This window comes from Danio rerio, chromosome 23, assembly GCF_049306965.1.
Source record: "Danio rerio strain Tuebingen ecotype United States chromosome 23, GRCz12tu, whole genome shotgun sequence".
In the NCBI taxonomy this organism is placed as follows: Eukaryota; Metazoa; Chordata; class Actinopteri; order Cypriniformes; family Danionidae; genus Danio; species Danio rerio.
The window spans coordinates 15,204,739-15,228,252 of record NC_133198.1 but is presented as its reverse complement, the minus strand read 5'-3'; the positions used below and the strand labels follow the sequence as shown (position 1 = coordinate 15,228,252).

The following is a 23,514-nucleotide window of genomic DNA, read 5'->3' as shown; positions in this document are numbered from 1 at the left end:
TGTGCTTATTTAATCTACTTGCATTTATCCAAATGTGTCAAAGAATGTTCAAATCCAGAGAAAAATGGAATTTTAAGTGACACAAACTGTGTCCTTATAGTAATGTTTTTACTCAGTTGATTTAAGTTTATTAAAAACAAAAAACAAAAAAAAAAAAACAGAAACATTACAGCAGTTTTAATATGTTGTGTGTTTGATTAGACCACAGAGAGCAGAGTTATAACATAACACTAATAGAGAGATACGTAATCACAAGCTAAAGAACTGGAAGTGGTGGACTGTGGCATAATAAAAGCTCTGCTGCTTTCAAAACTTAATCAAGCTTGTCTCTCATTAGAAATTACTTCTTGCTCTTGTTTAAGTTCCATGGCTTTTAGCTTTAAAAGTAAACTTTCCTCACATTGGTAAGAGTTTCACGATTTATTTTGCAGAGTCCCTCTCAGCTGTCATGAGTCCTTATGTTAATTTATGACAATGAGCAAAAAGACATTATAAGCGGAAAGCTGAGCTTTAATTTTAAATGGTGACACCCACAGCTATCGTCACCAAATATAAATCAGAGGTAAGACTTTCTCATACATAGCCCATACAATTGATCCGCTCCAGAGTTCGTTTTAATCGAGCTGAGACCACCTCTTTCAGGCGATCTCGGACCGATTACTTTGGCGTGGATCCGAGCATGATTGCTGGATTCGCATTAGCCAAATGAACCACGCTAACTGGGGAACGTGCCAGGTTCCAAAACAAAAGCCTAGGTGCTGAAAACAACCTAAGTGTTTAATACATTGATTGGCGCGACCCATGGCGCCTGCCTTGTGCATAGCCCTACATTTATACTTTTGCATGCTGTTTGTGTTGCTCTGCAATAACACTTCCGAAACGCTAGCTGGCAGTAGGTTTTTATGTTCCCCTGTGTCGAGTTTCGTTGTTAGCGTTTTGGTTTTTCTGAATGCTACTAGTAGCTAAAACTCACTCATTCAGAGGCGGGAACCACCAGAAATGCAACAACTTTAATCATTAAGTAAAAGTAAAACAACAGTTCCCATCTGGAGTTCCTTCACGGGACACTTGCTCGATCGGGCTCATGGCTCTCAGCAACACCCACCCTCGTCACTGCTACCAAACTGACCAATCACAGAACTTAAAAGCTAAAGGCTGTGCCAGACCATATGCATGCTATTAATGCAGAAGTATAAGTCAGCTTGAAGATGTAACAAAGAAACCACTACTCCTATGGCTTAGGACATTATCAAACTACCCCTTTGTTTTTTTGTGAATATGCACCCCCTCCAATTGGTAAAACTGACATACTACACCTTTAACAGAGTTTAGAATTTTACAATATGAAACATCACCAATTTGATGAGAAGACAATCCAGGATTCCAAAGATAAACACAGGTTTAACATAACCCTGTATGAGTGAACTATAGTTCAAGTGTGAAAATGTTATTAGAGGTGTGATTAAAACTAGAATGACTAAATAATTAAAAAGCTTATCCTTCTAACCTGGTCTTGTTCAGAATAAAGTATTGATAAAGAAGCGTCTAGACCATCAATTGGCCCTAAACTCTCTCACTTCATCACCATGCCGTCTTTATCACTGGGTCCTATATTGACTTGTGATCACTGTTTCTGGCACACAGGGCGTTTTTACACCATTATCTTCTGTCTGCTGAGAAAAAAAGGGCGAAACACAGCTATACTTGGTCAGTTTGACAATTTGTGATTGGAACATTAGAAGAAACAAAAAAGAAAGTGAGAAAGAAAACAAAAACAGAATAAAAGTCCAGGATATTATAATCGTGTGGGACTTCCAAGTCTTCCAACAGATTTTAATGCATTCTATATTAACCCATAAAACATTATGTATCAACTTCCTCAAGGCTGAGATGACCCTGCTAAATAATTCATGATCTCTAAGAGCTTCTTTTGTTTCATAGTTGATAATCAAGTATAGCTTAACAATAGCCAGTATTTTTTAGCCAGGCTTGTGTTGCCTGGTAACCGAGAGTGTGGCCAAGAGTCAACCCTGTCACCAGACGCTCCGCTCCTGTCCCAAACTGTCTGCATTTCCTTTTTTTAACATTTCACAACACAACGTCTTGACCGAAAGCCTCAGAACAGCGGAAGCAAGCGGTGCACAACTGACAACAGCTAAATATCTGAGCGATATATACTGTAAGATTGAATATGCTGCATGTAGGAATAAGAGTGTTGCTCTGGTGATCACGATGAATCTGCGACACCGCCCACCTCACAAACCTAATTTTAAAGAAAGTCACACATGCCCACGTTGTGAGGTGGCGGCATCGAGTGTCCAACCAACACTTTCTCTGATCAAGCCTTTGGGTGGGCTGGAAGGGGGGAGAGGACCTTCAGTTTTTTCTCCCTTTCTTGCATTAGGTTTTTTATAAGTGAAATAATCCATAAATCACTGGGTTGCCACCTGTTTTTTTTAACCATGAATAAAGCAGAAGCATGTACAGCTAAAGTCAGAATTATTAGCCCCCCTGAATTATTTGCCCCCGTTTTTTGTTTTTTTTTTTTAAACAGAAACAGAGAGAAGATTTTTTTAACACATTTCTAAACAAAATAGTTTTAATAACTAATGTCTAATAACTGATTTATGTTATCTTTGCCATGATGACAGTAAATAATATTTTAGTTATAAAACAAATAAGATTTTCTCCAGAAGAAAAATATTATCAGAAATACTGTAAAAATTTCCTTGCTCTGTTAAACATCATTTAGGAAATATTTAAAAAAGAAAAAAAATTAAGGGGGGCTAATAATTCTGACTTCAACTGTATTATTATTATTATTATTATTATTATTATTAAATTATGAATTTTTTTTCTTTTCTTTTTCTTGAATATTGGGCGAAGCAGTGACGCAATAGGTAATGCTGTCGCCTCACAGCAAGAAGGTCGCTGGGTTGCTGGTTCGAGCCTCGGCTCAGTTGGCATTTCTGTGTGGAGTTTGCATGTTCTCCCTGCGTTTGCCTGAGTTTCCTCCGGGTGCTCCGGTTTCCCCCACAGTCCAAAGACATGCAGTACATGTGAATTGGGTAGGCTAAATAGTCCGTAGTGTATGAGTGTGTGTGTGAATGTGTGTGTGGATGTTTCCCAGAGATGGGTTGCGGCTGGAAGGGCATCCGCTGCGTAAAAACTTGTTGGATAAGTTGGCGGTTCATTCTGCTGTGGCGACCCCGGATTAATAAAGGGACTAAGATAACAAGAAAATGAATATTGAAACAAATCTAAACCAAATAAAAACCTGAAATGTTTCACATTGTACGAACCTAACCCATTTCTCTGTTTCATAAAATTTAGAAATAAATGACAATAAAATATGCCAATAAAATTATACCAAAAGTATATATAAAAATGTAAAAGTTGGCTATTAATTCTGACTTCAACTGATGGGTATATACATAAACACAGTTAAAGTTAGAATTAATAGCCCCCCTTTGAATTTGTATTTCATTCATTCATTCATTCATTCATTCATTCATTTTCTTTTGGCTTAGTCCCTTTATTAATCCGGGGTCACCACAGCGGAATGAACCACAAACTTATCCAGCACATGTTTTACGCAGAGGATGCCCTTTCAGCCGCAACCCATCTCTGGGAAACATCCACACACACTCATTCACTACGGACAATTTAGCCTACCCAATTCACCTGTACCACATGTCTTTGGACTGTGGGGGAAACCGGAGCACGCGGAGGAAACCCACACAAATGCAGGGAGAACTTGCAAACTCCACACAGAATTGCCAACTGACCCAGCCGAGGCTCGAACCAGCGACTTTCTTGCTGTGTGTACAGCACTACCTACTGCGCCACTTTGCCGCCCTATAATTTGTATTTCTTTTTAAAATATTTTTCAAATGATTTGTGACATATTCAGGAAATTTTCACAGTATGTCTGATTATTTTTCTTCTGGAGAAAGTCTTATTTGTTTTATTTTGGCTAGAATAAAAGTAGTTTTTAATTTTTTAAAAGCCATTGTAAGGTCAAAATTATTAGCCCCTTTAAGCTATATATTTTTTTCGATAGAATACCTACAATACAATAGCCTAATTACTCTAACCTGCCTAGTTAACCTAATTAACCTAGTTAACCCTTTAAATGTCACTGTAAGCTGAATAGAAGTGTCATGAAAAATTTGTAGTAAAATATCATTTACTGTAATCATAGCAAAGATAAAATAAATCAGTTATTAGAGATGAGTTAATAAACTATTATATATATATATATATATATATATATATATATATATATATATATATATATATATATATATATATATATATATATATATATATATTTAGTTTATTAACTCATCTCTAATAACTGATTTATTTTATCTTTGCTATGTATATTTATATATAAATAGCATGTAGCATGTCAATTTGAAATATCAATTTACATTTCCCAACACTATTTTGTCATTAATTGTAATTATACAGTGAGATTATTGTCTGCTTAAGGACTCTGACAGCAGCTAGTGCTCCACAAAAAAATCTGATGTGATCATCGTCTGTGTGGAACGACATGAAAAGATAGAACAAACTGAGACAAACTCAAACAAGAAGAACCTTGGGAACATTTCTAAGATGCTTTAAAATACCCAACCTATTCCTTACTAACAATAATTTTGAAATAAATACAAATAAATAAGCCTGTTGTCACATTGTTCAAGCTTAACCCATTACTCTTTAAAATGCAGTTGCTGCAAAGTTGGTAGACATTTGGCCAAGATAAAAAAATTTATTAAATTAACAAATAATATTGATTAAAAATGTATTTTAATAAAATAAATCTCAAAAGGTGTGGGGACTGCCAGATGCTGCGGCACAATGTTCACACCTAATCAATAGCTCAATACAAGTCAGATACAGTAACTGCAATCAATGGATGGTAAGAGATTTGAACAAATAAAAAAATAAAAAAATATATAAAAAAATAATAATAATTTAAAATTATAACAATAAAAAATAACAATAAAATAAAATAAATTAGGCAAGAAGGTTAGTTGGCATTTTTGTTTTTGCATGTTCTCCCTTGGCTTGGGTTTCCTCCGGGTGCTCCGGTTTCCCCCACAGTCCAAATACATGTGCTATACAAAGGGTGAATTGAATAAATTAAACTGGCCCTAGTCTATGTGTGTGAATGAGAGTGTTTCCCAGTACTAGGATGTGGCTGGAAGGACACCCGCTGCGTAAAACAGATGCTGGAATAGATGGCAGTTCATTCCGCTGTGGCAACCCCTGATAACTAAGGAATTACGCCAAAGAAATTTAATGAATAAAATAAAATAAAAGCTATGAAAAGTTTAAAAACCAATCCCCAAACCCATTCATCCCTAAAACCCAGAAATAATTGCTGCACAAATGTTCTCATGCATCTTGGCACTGCTGTGTGTTCACCTGTTCAATCTCTGAGAGCTGGAACCAGAGCGGGATCAGACCTCTTATTTAATCTAGGCAGAAAAGAGAAATGGGGCCACGGAGGGCACACCTGCACCACTTTCAACATACCTTTTACAGGACTAACAATCAAGCATACACACTGGGCTGAAGAGCATGAAGGACACCGTCCATAACTGACTGACATCGTCCATCAAAATGACAACACGTACATTATTCAGACATCCCAGCAACTGCAATTTTTGAGTATTGTCACAGTGTGCAAACCCAAGTTGTTATTGAAGCACTCTGACAACTGACGAGACGGAGAAAAAAAAATTACAGCGAAAGCATCAGTCCCGCGACACGCCACAGTATGAAGCCTGGCTCCTACCCGCGCAGCCACTTCCATCACATTCGAGAGTTTCCCATACAAGACACTTATCCGTCTGACAGAAACGCACCTCTTCACTGTGATGAATATTTCATGTACTGATGGCACTTTTAAGACAGGACTAATTAATGAAAACTAGTTGATCTGGCATACGTTAAATCGGTTCAATTAAAAGCGCTCCCTGTGAACGCTACATGCTAATAGCAGGAGCTGCCGAATAATTGTATGTTGAGGGGGAAGTGCTGAATGTTAAACAGGCCCTGTTAACAGCACTTTAGCACTTGCCGATGAACTCCTCTCAGGATTACACCGACCCTTGATAATGGACTAATGCAGATCGGCACATCATACAATACATTTGGTTAAAAAACACAGGCCTTCCCATGTCCGTGACATATCGAGTGCCTCCTAAGCAATGACACAGACCTGATGGATAGTGAAATACATTCAGTTGTGGGATTTGGGAACTTAAAGGAGCACTTGAGTTTTAGCATTTTTGAATCCATTTAGCTGGTGATATCTAGCTCTGGTATGAGCACATATTAACTTAGCTTAGCATAGATTATTGAGTCAACAAACCATTAGCATCTCGCTCAAAAAATGACCAAAAAGTTTGATAATTTTACTATTTAAAGCTCTTCTGTAGTTACATAGTGTACTAAGACAAATGGAACATGAAAAGTTATTACTTATATCCTTAATTATTACACCAAAATGAGAGTATAGTATAACCTAGAGCAGGGGTCACCAATCTTTCTGGAGGTCTGGTGCCCTGCAGGGTTTAGCTCTGGGTTTTACCTGCCTGGGTGTTTCAAGTATACCTAGTAAGACCTTGATTAGCTTGTTCAGGTGTGTTTGATTAGGGTTGGAGCTAAAATCTGCAGGACACCGGACCTCCAGGAACAAGTTTGGTGATCCCTGACCTAGAGTATAAACCTAGAAAATGGCAATTTTTAATTGTTTTGTCGGTCTTAGTATAAAATGAAACTACAGAGGAGTCTAGATTTAAATAAGAAATAAATAGGAATTTTTTGAGTGAGATGCTAATGGTCTAATCTAATTCAATGATATATGCTAAGCTAAGCTAAACGCTAAAAATGAGCTAAATAGACAAAAAAATGGTGAAACTCAAATGTTTAAATCTAGGTAACTTGTAAAAATGAGCCTATTTCCAACAAAAGTGGAGTGCAGTGGTGTAAAATAACACATTTCAAATTCTCAAATTGCTGTAATTGACTAGCTTTTTTTCATAAATTGTAATTTACGATGAAGTAAAAATGCGTACTTTTACTTTCCTTTGAGTACATTTTTAGTGCAGTATCGGTACTTTACTCCATTACTTTCCATCAACCTGCAGTCACTACTTTCTTTATTTTTCTATGGGGATTAAAAAAATCTGTCCTGTGATTCCTGTCCAATCAAATCACACATAGAAGATAAATGACATCATACTGAAAAACCTCAAGACATGGGCAATTTATAATTGCAGCAAACTGTTTAGAAGCATTAAAAGTGTCTAAGAAGATGTCCAAAATCTTTACACACATTGACTTAGAGACTGTTGAGATACATGTCACTGATGAGAAGATGGTGGGTGTTTACTGTATGATGACCAAAATGGCCTTAAACACCTAACAGGTGCAATACGTCAACATGATGTCAAATTGACGTTGTACCCCAACGTTGTGGGGACGTTGGATTTTGTTTGGAAATGAAACTTGGGTTGACGGTAGAATCATATCAACGTCTAATGATGTTACAGCTTGACGTTGTGTGGATGTTGCCAATACGACATCTATCAGACGAATAAATGTCAGTATGTGAAGTCAATATGACGTTGGTTTAAGATGTTGACTTGACATTGGATTTTGGTCTCTTTCCAACACAATGTAATATCAACTAATCATCAACGTTATTTGATGTCGTTATTGGACATCAAAATAAGGTTGACCTTGGATGGTGACTAGACATCACCTGACGTCATGACCTAAGTCTAGTCTAATATTAACATCTTATGATATTGTGTGCCTGCTGGGCAATACCTAAATGCACTACAGAACGTTCTGTTTACACACAACCATAAACTACATGTAAATGCATTAGCTTTTTACAGCGTAATACTCACTACTCTTGAGTACTTTTAAAAAGGCTACTTCTAACTCCTACTTTGAGTAATATTTAAAACAAATACTTTTACCCGCACTACATTTTTAGGCAAGTAATGGTACTAGTACTGTTTCTACCAGTGGTGGAATGTCTCTTAAAGACCAACTTAAATCAAGTTGGTTTAGAAATTCAGTTGTTTAGAAATTTCAGACACATATCTAAATCTTGAAAAAAAGGAAATCTTCACAACCTAACAATGATTGCTATGGCTTTCTAAAATTCACAGCGAGTCGGAAAAGTGTTCTGTGGTATTGTGGGGTAAATGTGTTAGCGCTGGGAGTGTCTCCACCCTCCCTTAATGGTTAGCTCTTGGCAGACAAGATGGGATGAAAAGTATAGAGACAGACTAAACCGTCTTCTGAAAAATAAACAGAGCTTTTAAGAGACAGACAAGAGTGCTGTGGAAAGTGGACACCCGACTGTCCACCCATTCACCTGAGAACGTTTGAAATGGTAATAGCCTTACTGTTCAAAAACTGAATGCTGACATAATTTTTCACTTTATTGCTTTTATTATCACAATTGCTGCAAGACAGGAATTATTTTCATTGAAGAACACTTGGAGACTGCTTAACGCTGAAGTGTGTCATTCTTTCAAAATTGGTTATTAAATAATAGGGACAAATCTTTTTTAGCTTGATTTCCACTCTGCGGTTCTTTAAAAACATGGCTCTGTTTGTATGAGCAAAACCGACTTAATCGACCCAAGAGTATTAAATAAACCAAAAAGTTAGGGTTAGTTTTAGGCTGGACTATCTGTTTGTCCAAACAATAGAGCACTGGGAGTATGGCAATAGTTTTTTAAGTTATTCTGGTGGTGCTGCTGGCACAGAAATCATAAACTTCAGCTTTAATTCTCCTGCTCCTCAGGCTTTTCTCTGGAGAAAAGACCCCAGTAATCTCACATATGTCTCCTCATAAAATTCTCAAGACAGTTTCAAGAAGCTTTTTATTTTTTTTAACAGTGTAAAAATGAAGTTGCCAGGGTGTTGCTAGACGGCTGGTAAGTTTGTAGTTGCTTACTGGCTTAACTAAATAATAAAAAAAAAATAAGGTTAACTGGGTGCACTGTCGGATTTACAATGCTTCTTTATGCTTATTAGACTAGTGGTGCAGGAGTCCGCAGATCTACCATTGCAGAAACTCTGACTTGGGTCACATGTGCCTTTCATAACAGCCTTGATGTCCATTGACATTTCCAGTCACAGCTTCACAGTGTCAGTCACTCTTTGTAAAGACCACAGAATTGAATAAGAAGTGGCATATGTTCAATCCTGTTGGAAAACTGACTGCGATTTCTCTAACAAAACACTGTAAATGTTTAAAATAGATTAATATTAAGGCTAATTTCCACAAAACCAGTTTATACAGCGATATGAAGCAAGCCTTTCATTGACATTCATAAAAAAATGACCTGTCTTGTGTTAACAATTCCCAATTTGTGTTACATTTCCCCAACAGTGTTTTACAACAACCCTGCAGGCACAGGGTGTCAACTTGACGTCATTTTGACGTTGTACCAATGTGTACCAACGTCCCTACGTTGGATTTTGTTTGAAAATCAAAATTGGGTTGATATCTGAATCCAATGTCAGGCCATCAATGTCCAACGTCTAACTTAAAATCAACCCAAAATCAACCAAATATCAACGTCTACTCATGTTACATCTTGACATGGATGTTATCACTATGAAATCTATTAGACTTTGGATTTTGGTCACTTTTCAACACAACCTAAAATTAACCAAATATCAATGTAATTTTATGTCATAATTGGACATTAAAATAACGTTGTCCTTAGACATTGACTAGACACTGAATTTTGATCAGCTGACAGCATGACTTAAATCTAAGCTAATATTAAGGTCCTATGATGTTGTGTGCAAGCTGGGAATGAGAACAAGATACAGTAACTGTGAAAGCATACATAATTTTTTTGGCTATGAATAAATATTGCACCATTGTCTGTTTTGAGAATTCTTGCCACTTTTTACACTGCAAAAAAGCTTTTCTTGCTTAAGAGTTTTAGTCTTGTTTGTATTCCAAATATCTAACAATTCTTAAACCAAGAAGCAAAACATAGAATCATGTTTTTAGTAAAAATAAGCCCAAATTAAGGGAGTTTTTTCTCAAAACAAGTAAAATAATCTGCCAGTGGAGTAAGCAAAAAACAATTCCCATTTTAAAGCGAAAACAAGATTATTTTTGAAAGATTATTTAGCTTTTTTTTTTTTTAAACGAAAAAGCCACTTTGTTCTGACTTATTCCTAAAAACAAGATAATATTTCTTGCTTGTCTAGAAAATGCTTCTTGATTTTAAAATATTTGCACTTCAAAAAAGACAAAAACTCTAAGTAAAAAAAAATAGCAATTGTTTAATTCCAGCAAGAAGTTTTGGAAAAGTAAAGATGAGATCAAATGTCCTATAGCTGTGTTTAAATATTTTAATTTTACCCACATCCACAGGTAGGGATGCAACGATTATCTGGTTTTACTATTAACCACGCTTTAATTCATTATGCAAATTAATTCATTTCATTAATCACATAAAGGCTTCTCAACACTGTTTCTGTATGGAACAAAATTGCTGTAACTAAAAAAAGTTATGCCTGCTCATATATTGGGTTGACTAACTCACCTGCTTATTTCCAAAATACAGAAAAATGTAAATCTGCGCAATACAACACTGAGCATTGAAAATGACACAAACCGAAAACAAAAACTATTAAGAAGTGACAAAAGTTAGACTTTCCTTCTTTTCTTTTGTCTGCTCATTTATCGTTTGTTTACTTTGCAGCTTTCGGCAACTGAATGATTTATTCTAATCTTACGTTTATATTTTGTAACAATAATATTTATATATTTGACATGCATATAAAAACAATAGTGATAAAAGTATATTTATTACTGCAATGCTTCATTATTGTTTGATGCAAACTATAGATTTATTTTTCATAATGTAACAGACTTGTTAAGCAGATAACTCACACTGAAGCACATTCAAGGCACCTTGATAAGGAAAATCTAATTGTTAGTATTAGTGTCATCATCATCATCATAATCATTAATATTTTATAATTATTAGACATTTTTGAATTATTGCACAAATATCAATAAATCATTCCAGAGTTAGATAGTTGTTTATGTTTTTTTGTTGTCCTGATTGATGTTGTTTTCAAATACAATACACATGTTAATATACAATTTGCAGTGGTGCTCACTTATTTTTGGTGGGTGCTCCTAAATTTTTTTATGGTGCTCCTACATTTCAGAAGTTGTACCAGTGTAAAAAAGTTAATTTCAAGCCCCACATTAGACAAATACTATTTTAATTTCTTTATTCCTATTTATTTATTCATTGTTCTGACATTTATTTTCAGTTTAAAATCGTAGCTTATGCTAAAATGTAAATAATAATTTCACTTTGATTTTAAGCTCAAAGAAAGAAGTGGACTATTTATGCTCATTATGTACTGTTTTAATTGGCTACTGAGCTGCAATAAATAACCCTTTAAAATATTTGGAGCTATTATGTAATTTTCTAAACTAGTAGTGTTTTGAAATTAATGAATAAATAATAATCGTGATAACTACAAAACCGTGATTATTTATCAGGCTATAATTGTACAACCAAAATATATACACGTTGCATACACAGGTAATGTAATTATCAAAATTAAATCTTAATGGAAAAATTTTAAATGAAGACAAATGTCCTAAATTCAGTAAGCTTGCTAGTCTTTTTTAAATTGCATTTAACTACCTCATCAAAAACTCTTGGATGTCTTTTAAATAGTATGATGCAAGTCTTGCATAGTTTTAAGATCTTGTGTTTAATATTCATCTATTAAACTTTCATTGATGAAATATAAACATCACAGCTTTTTTATTCAGCGTTTCAGGTGGACTAGTTAAGATTACCTAACATTCAACTCCCGGAAATCCTGTATATTTAAACCAATCAGAGGACATCTAATGTGTTTCCAGAAAAGTATGCCATATGCATCAAATGTTTACCCACAGGTCCGTGGGTGATGTTTATCATGACGTCCGAAGCGGAGACTAGTGTTGAAGTGGCATATTTTGATATTTGGGGTACTTTCTGGACTAGTTTAGTAGGTCAATAGGCCAGTTTTTGGTTACTTTTGATTGGCCAATGCAGATCCGGTAACTGATAATAGTTCTGTAAGAATTGAAACATATGAAGCATCAAATAAAAACTCCATGTTATTTTCAGTTTGATTAGATGTTTAAAATAAGTCTGGAAAAAATAAATATTTAGCACTCAAAAATAGTTGAGTGTCACAAATACAGGTTAATAGATTTCATATTTACGACACTAAAACTTTTAACACTTAACACTCACATTTGAAGCTCACCCGGGATGTACATTAGATAACGTCTGCTTACTCTAAACCCCTAATCATCATGTTAAAGGGGCTGAAGAGGATGAAGACAAGTATGGTTTTAACTGGTGAGGGTTAGCATACCTCCCCATGTGTAAACATCCTGTATTTAAGACCACGTGTGGTCAGAAAGTAAGCCAGAAACGACCGAGCGCGACAGGAGCGGGGGATGTTGTAAACGAGTTTGAGTGTGTATGTGTTTGCTCGTATCCGAATGCTGGACTGGAATATACCAAGATTTAAAAGCAACAAATCAATTTTCACCCAGAGCCCGAGAGAGAAATAGAGAGGGAATTACCAAAGATATTGTCGAACACTGTGTAAGGTGGACAAGAAGAAAAAGTAGAGGAAAAAACAGAAGTAAAAACCTCATGACCACATCCTCTTTTTCAGCCAGGGACTGCAAAGCCCAGTGCTAAGCGCTTGCCCAGGGTATGCTATCTCATTTCCAGGGGCTTTTTTTTCTCCTTCGTTCGGTTCCTCCCCCAGGGCTTTCCACACAGCCTGAGAGCCCCCACTGAAATATTCACAAGGCACCTGAGGACACAGGTCTTTGTGGGGCGGTTCCAGGGAGGTCGGCTCCGGTTTAACCCACACACCGAGCACCTAATCTGGGGGGATGAACACATCTAAGTGGCTGATGAGCACAGCTGTCACTCCGCACACACACACACACACACACACACACATACAGGCCCCCAAACAGCTCTAGGGAGAGAAGCGCACCTGTATGCATCTCTACTCACACAAAAGAGCTTACTAGTTTCTTGGTTTGATTATTATGGATGTACGTGGCTAGTCAATTAATACCTTAGCTATCACCATTTCACAAGTGGAACCATTCTTAGTACATATTTAACTCAATCTAACTTGTCAAACGATATTTATATATATGTGTGTGCGCATGTATCATATTAAAGTCTGAATTCAATAGGTGGAGAGTAAAATGTGGCGATTAAATTGTTGATTTCTTAGTGATGGGTTAAAGCTGTGTAAAACATATGCTGGATGATTTCTCGAGGCGACCCCAAATTAATAAAGGAACTATGCCAAAAAAGAAAATGAATGAATGAATAAATTGTTAATATGTGTCACAAATCTTTACAAAGAAACAGTGATTGACATTTGGAAAATTTACTCACCATTTATTCACCCTCAAGTGTTTTTTTTTTTTTTTCGTTTTTTTCTGTTGAACACACAAGGTATTGTGAAGAATGTTGTAACTGGTAACCATTGACTTCCATTGTAGGTAAAATATATTCAAAAGAAGTCAGTGGCTTTTGAAATTCTTTAAAATATCTTCTTTTTTTGTTCAACAGATGAAAGAAACTTATACAGGGGAGTAAATGATGACAGAATTTCATTTTTGGGTGAACTGTCTCTTTAAATTTTGAAGTACAAACACTGGGAAACACTCCTTGTTTCTTGTTATGCCTGGTTCAGATAACACATGCAGTTGGAGCACAATTTCAGCACATTCCTTTAACATAGTTTATGCTCTGATTTGTAAATGACAATAGGCATTGAGGGGTAAGAATTGATAATTTTATCTTCTGTAGTGTAGTGAAATCCAAATAAAGCCAAGCCTGTGAAGCATAACAACATTCTGACAAAAAAGTATGGGTAACACTTTATTTTGATGGTCCATTTGAGTATTAGTAGACTCTGTTTAATATCTGTTGATGCTGATGCTAAACAGACATTTAACTGACCACAGTACAAGAAACTTTGCAAGTACATGTCAACTTACACTAACTCTAACCCTAACCCCAACCTAACAATCTACTCGTTATCTAATAAGAGTTAGTTGGCATGTAGATGCAATGTAACTTAATTTAACAAACGGACCATCAAAATAAAGTGTGACAAAGTATGGTTTCATAGTATGGTCTACTATTGGTCATATGTCACGCTGACCAACCGGAGCACAGAGACTCTTCAATACACCTGCTTTCAATCATTGGTGAAATGATACAATGATACTGGTGCTGCAAGCTGGAATTTTGCAATTTTCTAACAAGATGACAGCAAGCCACACTGCTTTTGCTATTTTATGACAGGAATTAACTAAAATGGCCTAATCTGACAAGAATCCAGACAAGCAAAAAATATTGTCTTTCAGATATAGTGCATCAAAATAAGTGTTTTTTTTCTGCCTATGGGGTAAGTAATTTCAAACCAAAAACTATATTATTTATTTTTTTATTTTTATTTTTTTATTCATTTATTTATTTATTTTTTATTGCCATTAACAAAATAGTTTTTTTTTATTTATTGGGAATGATACGTAAAATGTTTGGGTTGGGATTTTAATATTTGTTTATTTAAGTTAGTGGGGAAAAAATATGTTTTTATGCACCAGTGCAATCATGTGGAACAAATTATCCAAACTGATCAAGGAAAATAAAAGACCTAAGGAGGTTCAACAAGGTGAAAAAAACATGTTTGTTTGATGTTGATAGTTAGTTTGCATGGTGGATGATGATTTTTTATTCTTTTTAGTTTATAGTATGTATTGTGATAAATTTAGTTTTGTTTTAAAATGTGGAGGTACTGTTTGTTTTGTGTATTAACTGCACTTTGCAGCCACAATGGAAACAAACTAAGGCGGGGCGATGCAGTGGCGCAGTAGGTAGTGCTGTCGCCTCACAGCAAGAAGGTCGCTGGTTCAAGCCTTGGCTCAATTCGCGTTTCTGTGTGGAGTTTGCATGTTCTCCCTGCGTTCGCGTGGGTTTCCTCCGGGTGCTCCGGTTTCCCCCACAGTCCAAAGACATGTGGTACAGGTGAATTGGGTAGGCTAAATTGTCCGTAGCGTATGAGTGTGAGTGTGCATGTGTTTGTGTTGATGTTTCCCAGGGATGGCTTCCGGCTGTAAGGGCATCCGCTGCGTAAAAACGTGCTGGATAAGTTGGTGGTTCATTCTGCTGTGGCGACCCCGTATTAGTAGAGGGACTAAGTCGACAAGAAAATGAATGAGCGAATGAATGAAAAATCCTTGATGGTTGATTTCAAAATGTATGAGATACTGGTATTTTCTACAGTTTGTTTATTGTAAAAACCAAAAGCCAAATTTATCAAATGAAATGAGAGTAGTTAATTAAAAATGTACTAAAAGTTAATTCTACTAATTTGAAAAGAGTTTTGAACTCAGTGTTGAAGGTAATGAATTAATTAAATACCTCATACTTCAACTTAAAAGGAGTAAGTTCACAGTACTCATATAGATTAGTTTTTAAATTTAAATAGTTTGTTGCAATCAGTTTTCTCAAACGATTTGAGTTACCCTAACTTTTTGGGTTTTACAGTGTTTAAATATGTCAAATAAATTCAATGAAATTAAATTATAATTCAATTCAATACCCCATTGTCAGATTATTTCACTTGTTTTAAAGTAAAACCTTTTTCTTGCAAGAAAATGCATTATTTCGAAAAACAAGAGATTACTTGTCTAGAAAATGCTTCGTATTTTAAGACTTTTTAGATATTTGGACTAGAAACAAGCAAATCTAAGCAAGAAAATTATTATTATTATTATTATTTTGCAGTGATTAAAATAATAAACATGTTTACGATTATGTTCTGATCCAATAAATGTGTTTAGTTTTCTTGTAAAATGTAAACACGTTTCAATACTGTTAACAAATACATTCTGCGTGAATTAATATTTCTAAATGTAGTTTTTACAGCAAATAATGCTGCAATTGCAAAACATAACCAGCATATGCTGTTTTTGCTTTAACTACAGGGATCTTAACACCACGTGTAACAAGCACTATATTGGAGGAATTTGTATTGAGTCTGACTTGCTGGATGAGCACTACCTGTTGATTCAGCTTTTTTTAATGAACCAACACTCAAAAAATGATGTTTGATGTTTGTTCAAACTACTTCTTTAAAATAAGCTGAAACCACACAATTAATGAGGCTTTTGAGGGGACAACATCATTGTTTTATGTTCAATCCACTTAAATTTGTAAAAACTAATAAGTTAACTTAATTCCTTCATGTTGCCCTAACACAAATTGATTGTGTGAATTATTTTACAGTGAACTACAGTGGCTCAGTATGGAATTTAAGCATCTGATTTGAACATTAAGTACACAGCACAAGACTTTATCTTCGGTGGTGTTCAACTTTGTCGGTTATAAAATTCCTTACAAATGTCAATGAAATAAGTGGTCGCTATTGATTACGCATCTGGTGTGGTTTGAAATAAATGTAAACAAAACAATTGTGTTGAACAGTCATGTTTGTGCTGAGCTTTAAATATTGATGTGAATCCAAAAGAAAGGCATTAAACAAGGAACGGGCCATACAGATGTTTAGCGCGCCGTATTCATGAGCATGTTTCTAAGCTGATGAATATAATATTGGGCTTTGTGTGGTCTTAAAGTGAGGAGGAGAAGCAGGTCCCCAGTGCTGTGGCAGGTTCATGCTTTCTAACCTGTTACCCACACAACACAGCCCACAGCCCGGGGAGAGCAGCCATCTTCCACACACTCCACCCACACACACACACACACACACACACACACTTAGCTATGTGTCGTGTCAGTTTGCACCCCCATACCCCCACCCCCCCACACATCAGCACCCATGCAAACACACACACACACACACACACACACATACATGAACTACCCCCTCTTTATCTGTTTCTCTATCCCTGTGCTCCATCAGCCACCTCCTCCCCCATATCTTGCCTTTCTGTGCAAATGTTCAGATTAACAACTGCACCACAACCACCCTGAATAAACACCACACGGCACTTTAGTGTTCGACTAACTGCCTGAACCTCCCTCAAGATACACTCACACATTTAACACACACGTTAAACGTATGCTCAAACATCATAGCAGTACAAACTATTAAAACAAACTTCAGGATGGGTTATTTCCTCATACAAGCATCCTGAATTTAACTAAATGAATGCAACCTTGATGCAGGTGCATTAAAGAGACAGCGTACACAAAACTGAAAATTCTCTCATCATTTGCACAGAATCTAATTGCTTCATTCAGTTTCAGTCACCTGTTGAAAACTAAAAAAATAATTTTGGAGAATGTTAGAAAGTGGTAGCCTTTGACTATTTCATCTGTGACTATGTAAACCAATAAAAAACATCTTATTTTGTTAAAGAATGTGTGTAAACTTTCTTTTTTTTGGTGAACTATCCCTTTAAACTAACTCAGCAGTCACACAACATTATAAGACGTTAACATTAGGTTAGATTTAGGTTGTGATGTCAGTTGACCAAAATTCATTGTCTAGCCAGTGCCTAAAGACAAAGCTATTTTGAAATCCAATAATGGCATCCAAATACATTGATATTTGGTAATTTTTTTTAGGTTGTGTTGGACAGTGACCAAAATCCAACGTCTAATAGATGTCATAGTAGTGACTTCCACACAACGTCAAAGTGTAACATGATTAGACCTTGATATTTGGTTGATTTTAGGTTGGACGTTGGACATTGACATCAGCCTGACGTTTATTTTTGAAGTCAACCCAATTTTCATTTCCAAACAAAATCCAACGTCCCCATGATGTTAGGGTGTGTTGGGGTACAAGTTCAATATAACACCATGTTGACATTTTGTGCTTGCAGGGAAGAGTACTCGGGTTACACTTCACTTTTTTTGAAAATAGGCTTATTTTAAAACTTAGACAGTTTTTCCAGTTTTTGAATACAATCAGCTAATCTATGAGTATGGCGGGAGCACTTTTAGCTTAGCTTAGCATAGATCGTTAAATCGGATTAGAACATTAGCATCTCGCAAAAAAAAAAAAAAGTTTTAATAATTTTCCTTTTTAAACCGTTACTCTTTTGTAGTTAAATTGTGTACCAAGACTGAATGAACAATAAAAAGTAGTTTTTTGATTGATATGGTCAGAAAATATACTATCATTCTGACATAATATTAAAGGAACTTTGCTGCTGTATCACAGTTTCAAGATATACGCTTACACACTTCACACACGTTAAACGTGTATGCTCAAACATCATACCGATACAAACTATTACATCCAACTCCAGGAGGGGGGATTTCCTTGTACAAGCATCCTGAATTTAACTAAATGAACACAACCCTAATGAAGGTGCATTACAGAGACAGCGTACACACAAATGAAAATTTTCTCATCATTTGCACAGAATCTAATTGCTTCATTCAGTCTCATTCTCCTGTTGAAGACTAAAAAAATATTTCGGAGAATTTTGGAAAGTGGTAGCCTTTGACTTCCATATTTTTAACTTACTATGGCAACCAAATAAAAAAATCATATTTTGTGAAAGAATGTGTGTAAACTTATTTTTTTTTTTTGGTGAACTATTACTTTAAACTAAAAGTACTCAGGGTTACACTTCTCTTCTTAGGAAATAGGCTCATTTTACAACTTCAACAGTTTAGTTTTTCCATTTTTTGAATCCATTCAGTCGATCTCTGAATCTGGCGAGAGCACTTTTAGCTTAGCTTAGTATAGATCATTGAATTAGATTAGACCATTAGCATCTCGCTAAAAAGAATTTTACTATTTTTTCTATTTAAAGCTAGACTCTTTTGTAGTTAAATTGTGTACTAAGACCAACTGAAAAATACAACATTGCTATTTCCTAGGTCAATATGGTCAGAAAATATATGATAGCTGCTTCCAAATGGCACACTATACACTATGCACTTACCCACTCAACAGCATAGTATATGTATGTAGTGTTGTCCCTAATGTTTTTTGTACTCAGCGGAACTTCAAACAGCTTCTCTGATAACGTTTGAGAATTGCTAAATCAGCTAAATAAGTGAACAAGCTACCAAATAATACCTGCCTTGGGTATAACTGCATTCAGGCGGTATAATCATTCTCGTAGGAGAATTTTGCTTTCACAATCCAAATTAAATAAAGTAATCCAACATCAGTTCAGTGACGCAATGGCGCAGTTGGTAGTGAACGCACTAATACACTATTTTTACTACAAAATAGCGTAGAATAGTTCATAAGTATGCGATTTGGGATGCACCTTTTCATTCTGCGCAATTAAATTACGCAGCTCTGTTCCCTAGTTACCTAACTGGGGACTATTTTAGGCACTATGCCATATCATTGTGCCTGTTGCCCCCATGGTACTTTTTTAAAGTGACTTTTCCTTTAAATCGACATTTGGGTGTATTAGAATTATCTATGTAGACGATTTCCAAAGAAAATGTCAACTTCAGTTTTTAGAGTTAACCAGAAACTGTTGACAGAACACACTTACAGTGGAAGTCTACGAGGCATTTGTTTGTTGTTTTGTTTCCTTTTACGAACTGAGCCATAATTAGTCGAGCCTATAGGCTCATTGGGAAAATGTGCCTAAGGTGATATTTCTGCTAAATATTTCACTGTGTTTTGCAGCCCTTTCAAAATCAAATACTATCAAAAAAAAACTAAAGTTTAATCTTGCTACGTTTTGTTACGTTGGTTGTATAAGTGGCTCTAAAAAGAAAAAAAGCATGAACCACCTACACTAAACCTTACTCTTGACAAAACCAACATTGTTAACAAAAGCAAACGAGCAAACGTGAGATAAACTGCATTCGCCAAATCAAACCATTTTACCTTGTTTCTACAATTCTTTTGAGGTCTTTTATCGTGAATTATGTCTCAAGGACTAGATAAGCTACATTGAACATTCACTGTTGTTAAGGCCATACAGTACATATAAAAGCTGTGATGTAAACATCTGAAAGCTTGATAAAATGATAAAAGAGTCCATTGGGCAGTATTGTTCAAAGAAGCATGTAAAAAAATACCTACAGTAATAATTGACTAACAATCAGAACATGTAAATCACAATATAGGTTCAAAATTTGTTGAAGTTTTGCAACCATTACTGATCATTTCAAAAGCACACTGTTGTGAATTATTTATAAATGAGTTTTAATTGAATACATGCATGTTTTTTTCTGACGCGACTACATGTTGAATTATTCTCTGTGATAATCAACAGCAAGCTATCATTAGTTTAACTTGCTTATTGAGTGCTGGACGTGGACAGGTGTGATATTTCGATTTCATTAAAGTGGTTCCTAGAACACAATGGTGCTCTTTACTCTTATTTCAGCCCCTTCTCTTCCCTTTACCCCACACGGTAGGAACCAGTTCCCCTCCCTGCTTTCTGTTGACACAATACAACCACACCTGCGAGGAAGTCAATATGCATAGTGGACGGCCAAAGCTCCCCTCCTGCCTAAAATGTTCTCCCAGTTTTACACAAACACACACACACACACACACACACACACACACACACACACACACACACACACACACACACACACACACACACACAGATTCTCCATTAAACAGAAACACCTGGACATAACCCTGACACGCAACACCAGTCCTCTACAATGAAAGCTATTGCTAAAAAAACACAAAACTACAGTGTGCGTTTGAGCGTATCAGACACATTTATCTAAAGTATATTTATTAAGGCATTTTTATTAGTTGTCCACCACTTGATACACCACCAGCCAAGCCAATTACTGAGTATTTATAACAAAAGTTATTACTATGGGGTATCACACTTTATAGCAAAGAAGACAGACTTTCATGCTTATTAACATTGAACATATCAAAGCATACAAAATATTTTAAAAAAATGTTTAGGATCTCATCCCCTGATTTGTTTTGTAAACAGTGCAGCAAATAGTGCCATTAAATGATTCTAGGCTACCTTAAAAGGACTGTTTTCTATCCTAGAAGAGATAGTTAACAACAGACACCTGCCAGTTCTGTCACTCACACCACTAACATCAAGATACATTATAATCTCTACATCCACAATAAATGATAAATTATGTCACGGTGAAGTTAATTAACTCATTAATAAATCCATACAGAGGTTATGAGTGTCAGAGAGTAGGTGAAGACCTATAAAAGTGAAGTTGTCATTTTTCTATTGGCTTCATTCTGTGTAGATGGACATGAGGACAGTTCCTTACATAACCAGTTCTTCTGCTCAACTGACTCATTTTTTTTTTGCACTGCAGACAGTCACAATGACTTAAATACACGAGTGTAACTTTTAAATGCGAGACGATTACAGTTATTCAAGTTATTTCGCACGTGAGTGCGTTAATAGGTGACATCTATTGTTTTGAATGTAACATTTCGCCTGTACAGTTATAAAAATCTAGCCAATCAGAATCAGGTGCACCTGTAGCAAACAAGAGCCGACACAGCGCGAACGAGCGTCATAATAATCAATACAGAGTGGTAGATTCTTTTGACGCGCGCCGAATGATACATTGTTGCGCGTAACGTTCGATTCAAATGTATCAATTCTAGAACGCGCGTTCGAATGCATTATTGGCGTGTACTCTTTAAAACCGCTGATGTTCGAGTCAAACAAGTGGGGTCGCTCCCCTTAAAACCAACCCGTCAGCGAGGAGAAAATGGAGGAAGACGGAACTGACCAGCTTTAAGGGGGCAGACGGGGGGAAAAAAGAGACAATAACCCGGGGAGAAGCGCTACGGTCACCTAATGCTTTCCGCACTGAAGACGCGAATACACTGAGCTCTCCTCAAGTTGAGAGAAGTATTAAGCACCAAGCCCGTGGGCTTAATTATGCAGGAAATAAAATAATAGAAAAGTGAGTCCAAAAAAATCCCCTTCCCTTTTCTGCTAGTAGGTTTAGGGTGTTGACGCAGCAGAAATTTCCAGCTGGAGAAATTCCCCTTTTGGAGGTTAAATGAGGGGAGGAGAGAGTGGGGTTAAGCCCCTTACTTGCCAAAGCTGAGCTTTTGGTTTTAATACCACCACAAAACACATTATTTTAAGATCCAAGTGTTGTCACATAAACAGAATTAAGTTCTTAATATTGACCCAGTGTTTGAGCAGAGCGTTGATGATAATAAAAAAAAGCTTGGCAAGACAAAAACAGAAAAAGTATCCATCAGTGCAATAAAAGTCTATCCTGAATGAATGACTGCACATCTGACAGCTGTTGTCGGCGCGTGCATCATCTGTCACGAGCATGTTCTCACCTGGAGACGTCAAACAGGTTGCTGTCACGCACGTGTAAATAAAACAAACGCACCGCAAACTCACGGCTCGAACTTACCTGAATACCTGTGCTCATGTCTCCGCCACACCACATCCACACGACAAGACAAGCATGAGCGTAAAAGCGAAGTGGTCAAACGAGAGGAAGTGTTAGAGTGTGTGTGTCTGTGGAAAGGTGAGAGAGGCTTACCTGTTAACCCATGAGTTCTGGGGGAGAGCGATGTCGATGATTCGGAGCTCCAGTGTTCGCTCGTGACAGCTTTGAGAGAGTGAGCACGTCAACAATGTCAGCAGTCAGCTGGGAGACGCGTGTGTGTATGTGTGTGTGTCGGTCAGTGTAATTCCCCTGCTCGCTGTCTCCCTCTCTCCACGCTCGTCTTTTTCTCTAAATCTCCCTCCCCTGCTTTTCCGTGTCTCGGTATCAGGAACCAACCTCCCCCTCTGTGTGTGCGTTTCTCTCTCTCTCTCTCTCTCTCTCTCTCTCTCTCTCTCTCTCTCTCTCTCTCTCTCTCTCTCTCTCTCTCTCTCGACTGAGAGTCAAATACAGGAAATGAGGCAACATAAACGCTTATACATTCACCATCAAACCCTGGACAGCTCCAGCAGAACTCATAACAGCCATGAAACCTCCAGATCAATTATGAAGTAGCCTATACAGAGGTTAAATTCCCGATCTTATTATTATAATGATGGTAATATTAATTCAGTTTCCTAATTGTATCTCCAAAGCAAAATCCTTTTATTACAAGGCATAAAGAGCAAAAGTACAGTAAAATAATAACAGTTTACGTAATAAATGATCAGAACAATACGTTTCAGTTTTATTTCTATCATATGCATATTCTATACATCACTGTTTTAGACTCTTTTTCATTGTTAAATAATTAACATAATACAATTTTTTTTCTATTTTAGACTTTTAATTATGGTAAATCATTTAATAATCTATCAAATTATTATATTAATCATTCTGTATTATATAAATATGATGTAAATGTAAAACTGTGAATGGTCATTTAAATTGCAATCATTACTTAAAAAGTTTGCATGTTCAGTAAATTATATATTAAATGTAATTCCATATATTG

The 23,514-nt window shown here is 36.1% G+C and overlaps 1 protein-coding gene across 4 annotated transcripts in view; it reads right to left on the bottom strand.

Annotated features, from left to right (window-relative positions):
- Positions 1–22,781, bottom strand: part of zbtb46 (zinc finger and BTB domain containing 46) — a 143,482-nt gene extending 120,701 nt beyond the window's left edge. For 3 of the 4 annotated variants that reach the window (XM_021469915.2, XM_021469914.2, XM_073939530.1), the window contains exon 1: positions 22,617–22,781. The gene's annotated coding sequence lies outside the window, so the exon portion shown is untranslated. Of the gene's footprint in view, positions 1–22,484 lie in introns of all 4 variants that reach the window. The other variant, XM_068216876.1, reaches the window with a different exon arrangement.
- Between the last annotated feature and the right edge of the window lie 733 nt (positions 22,782–23,514).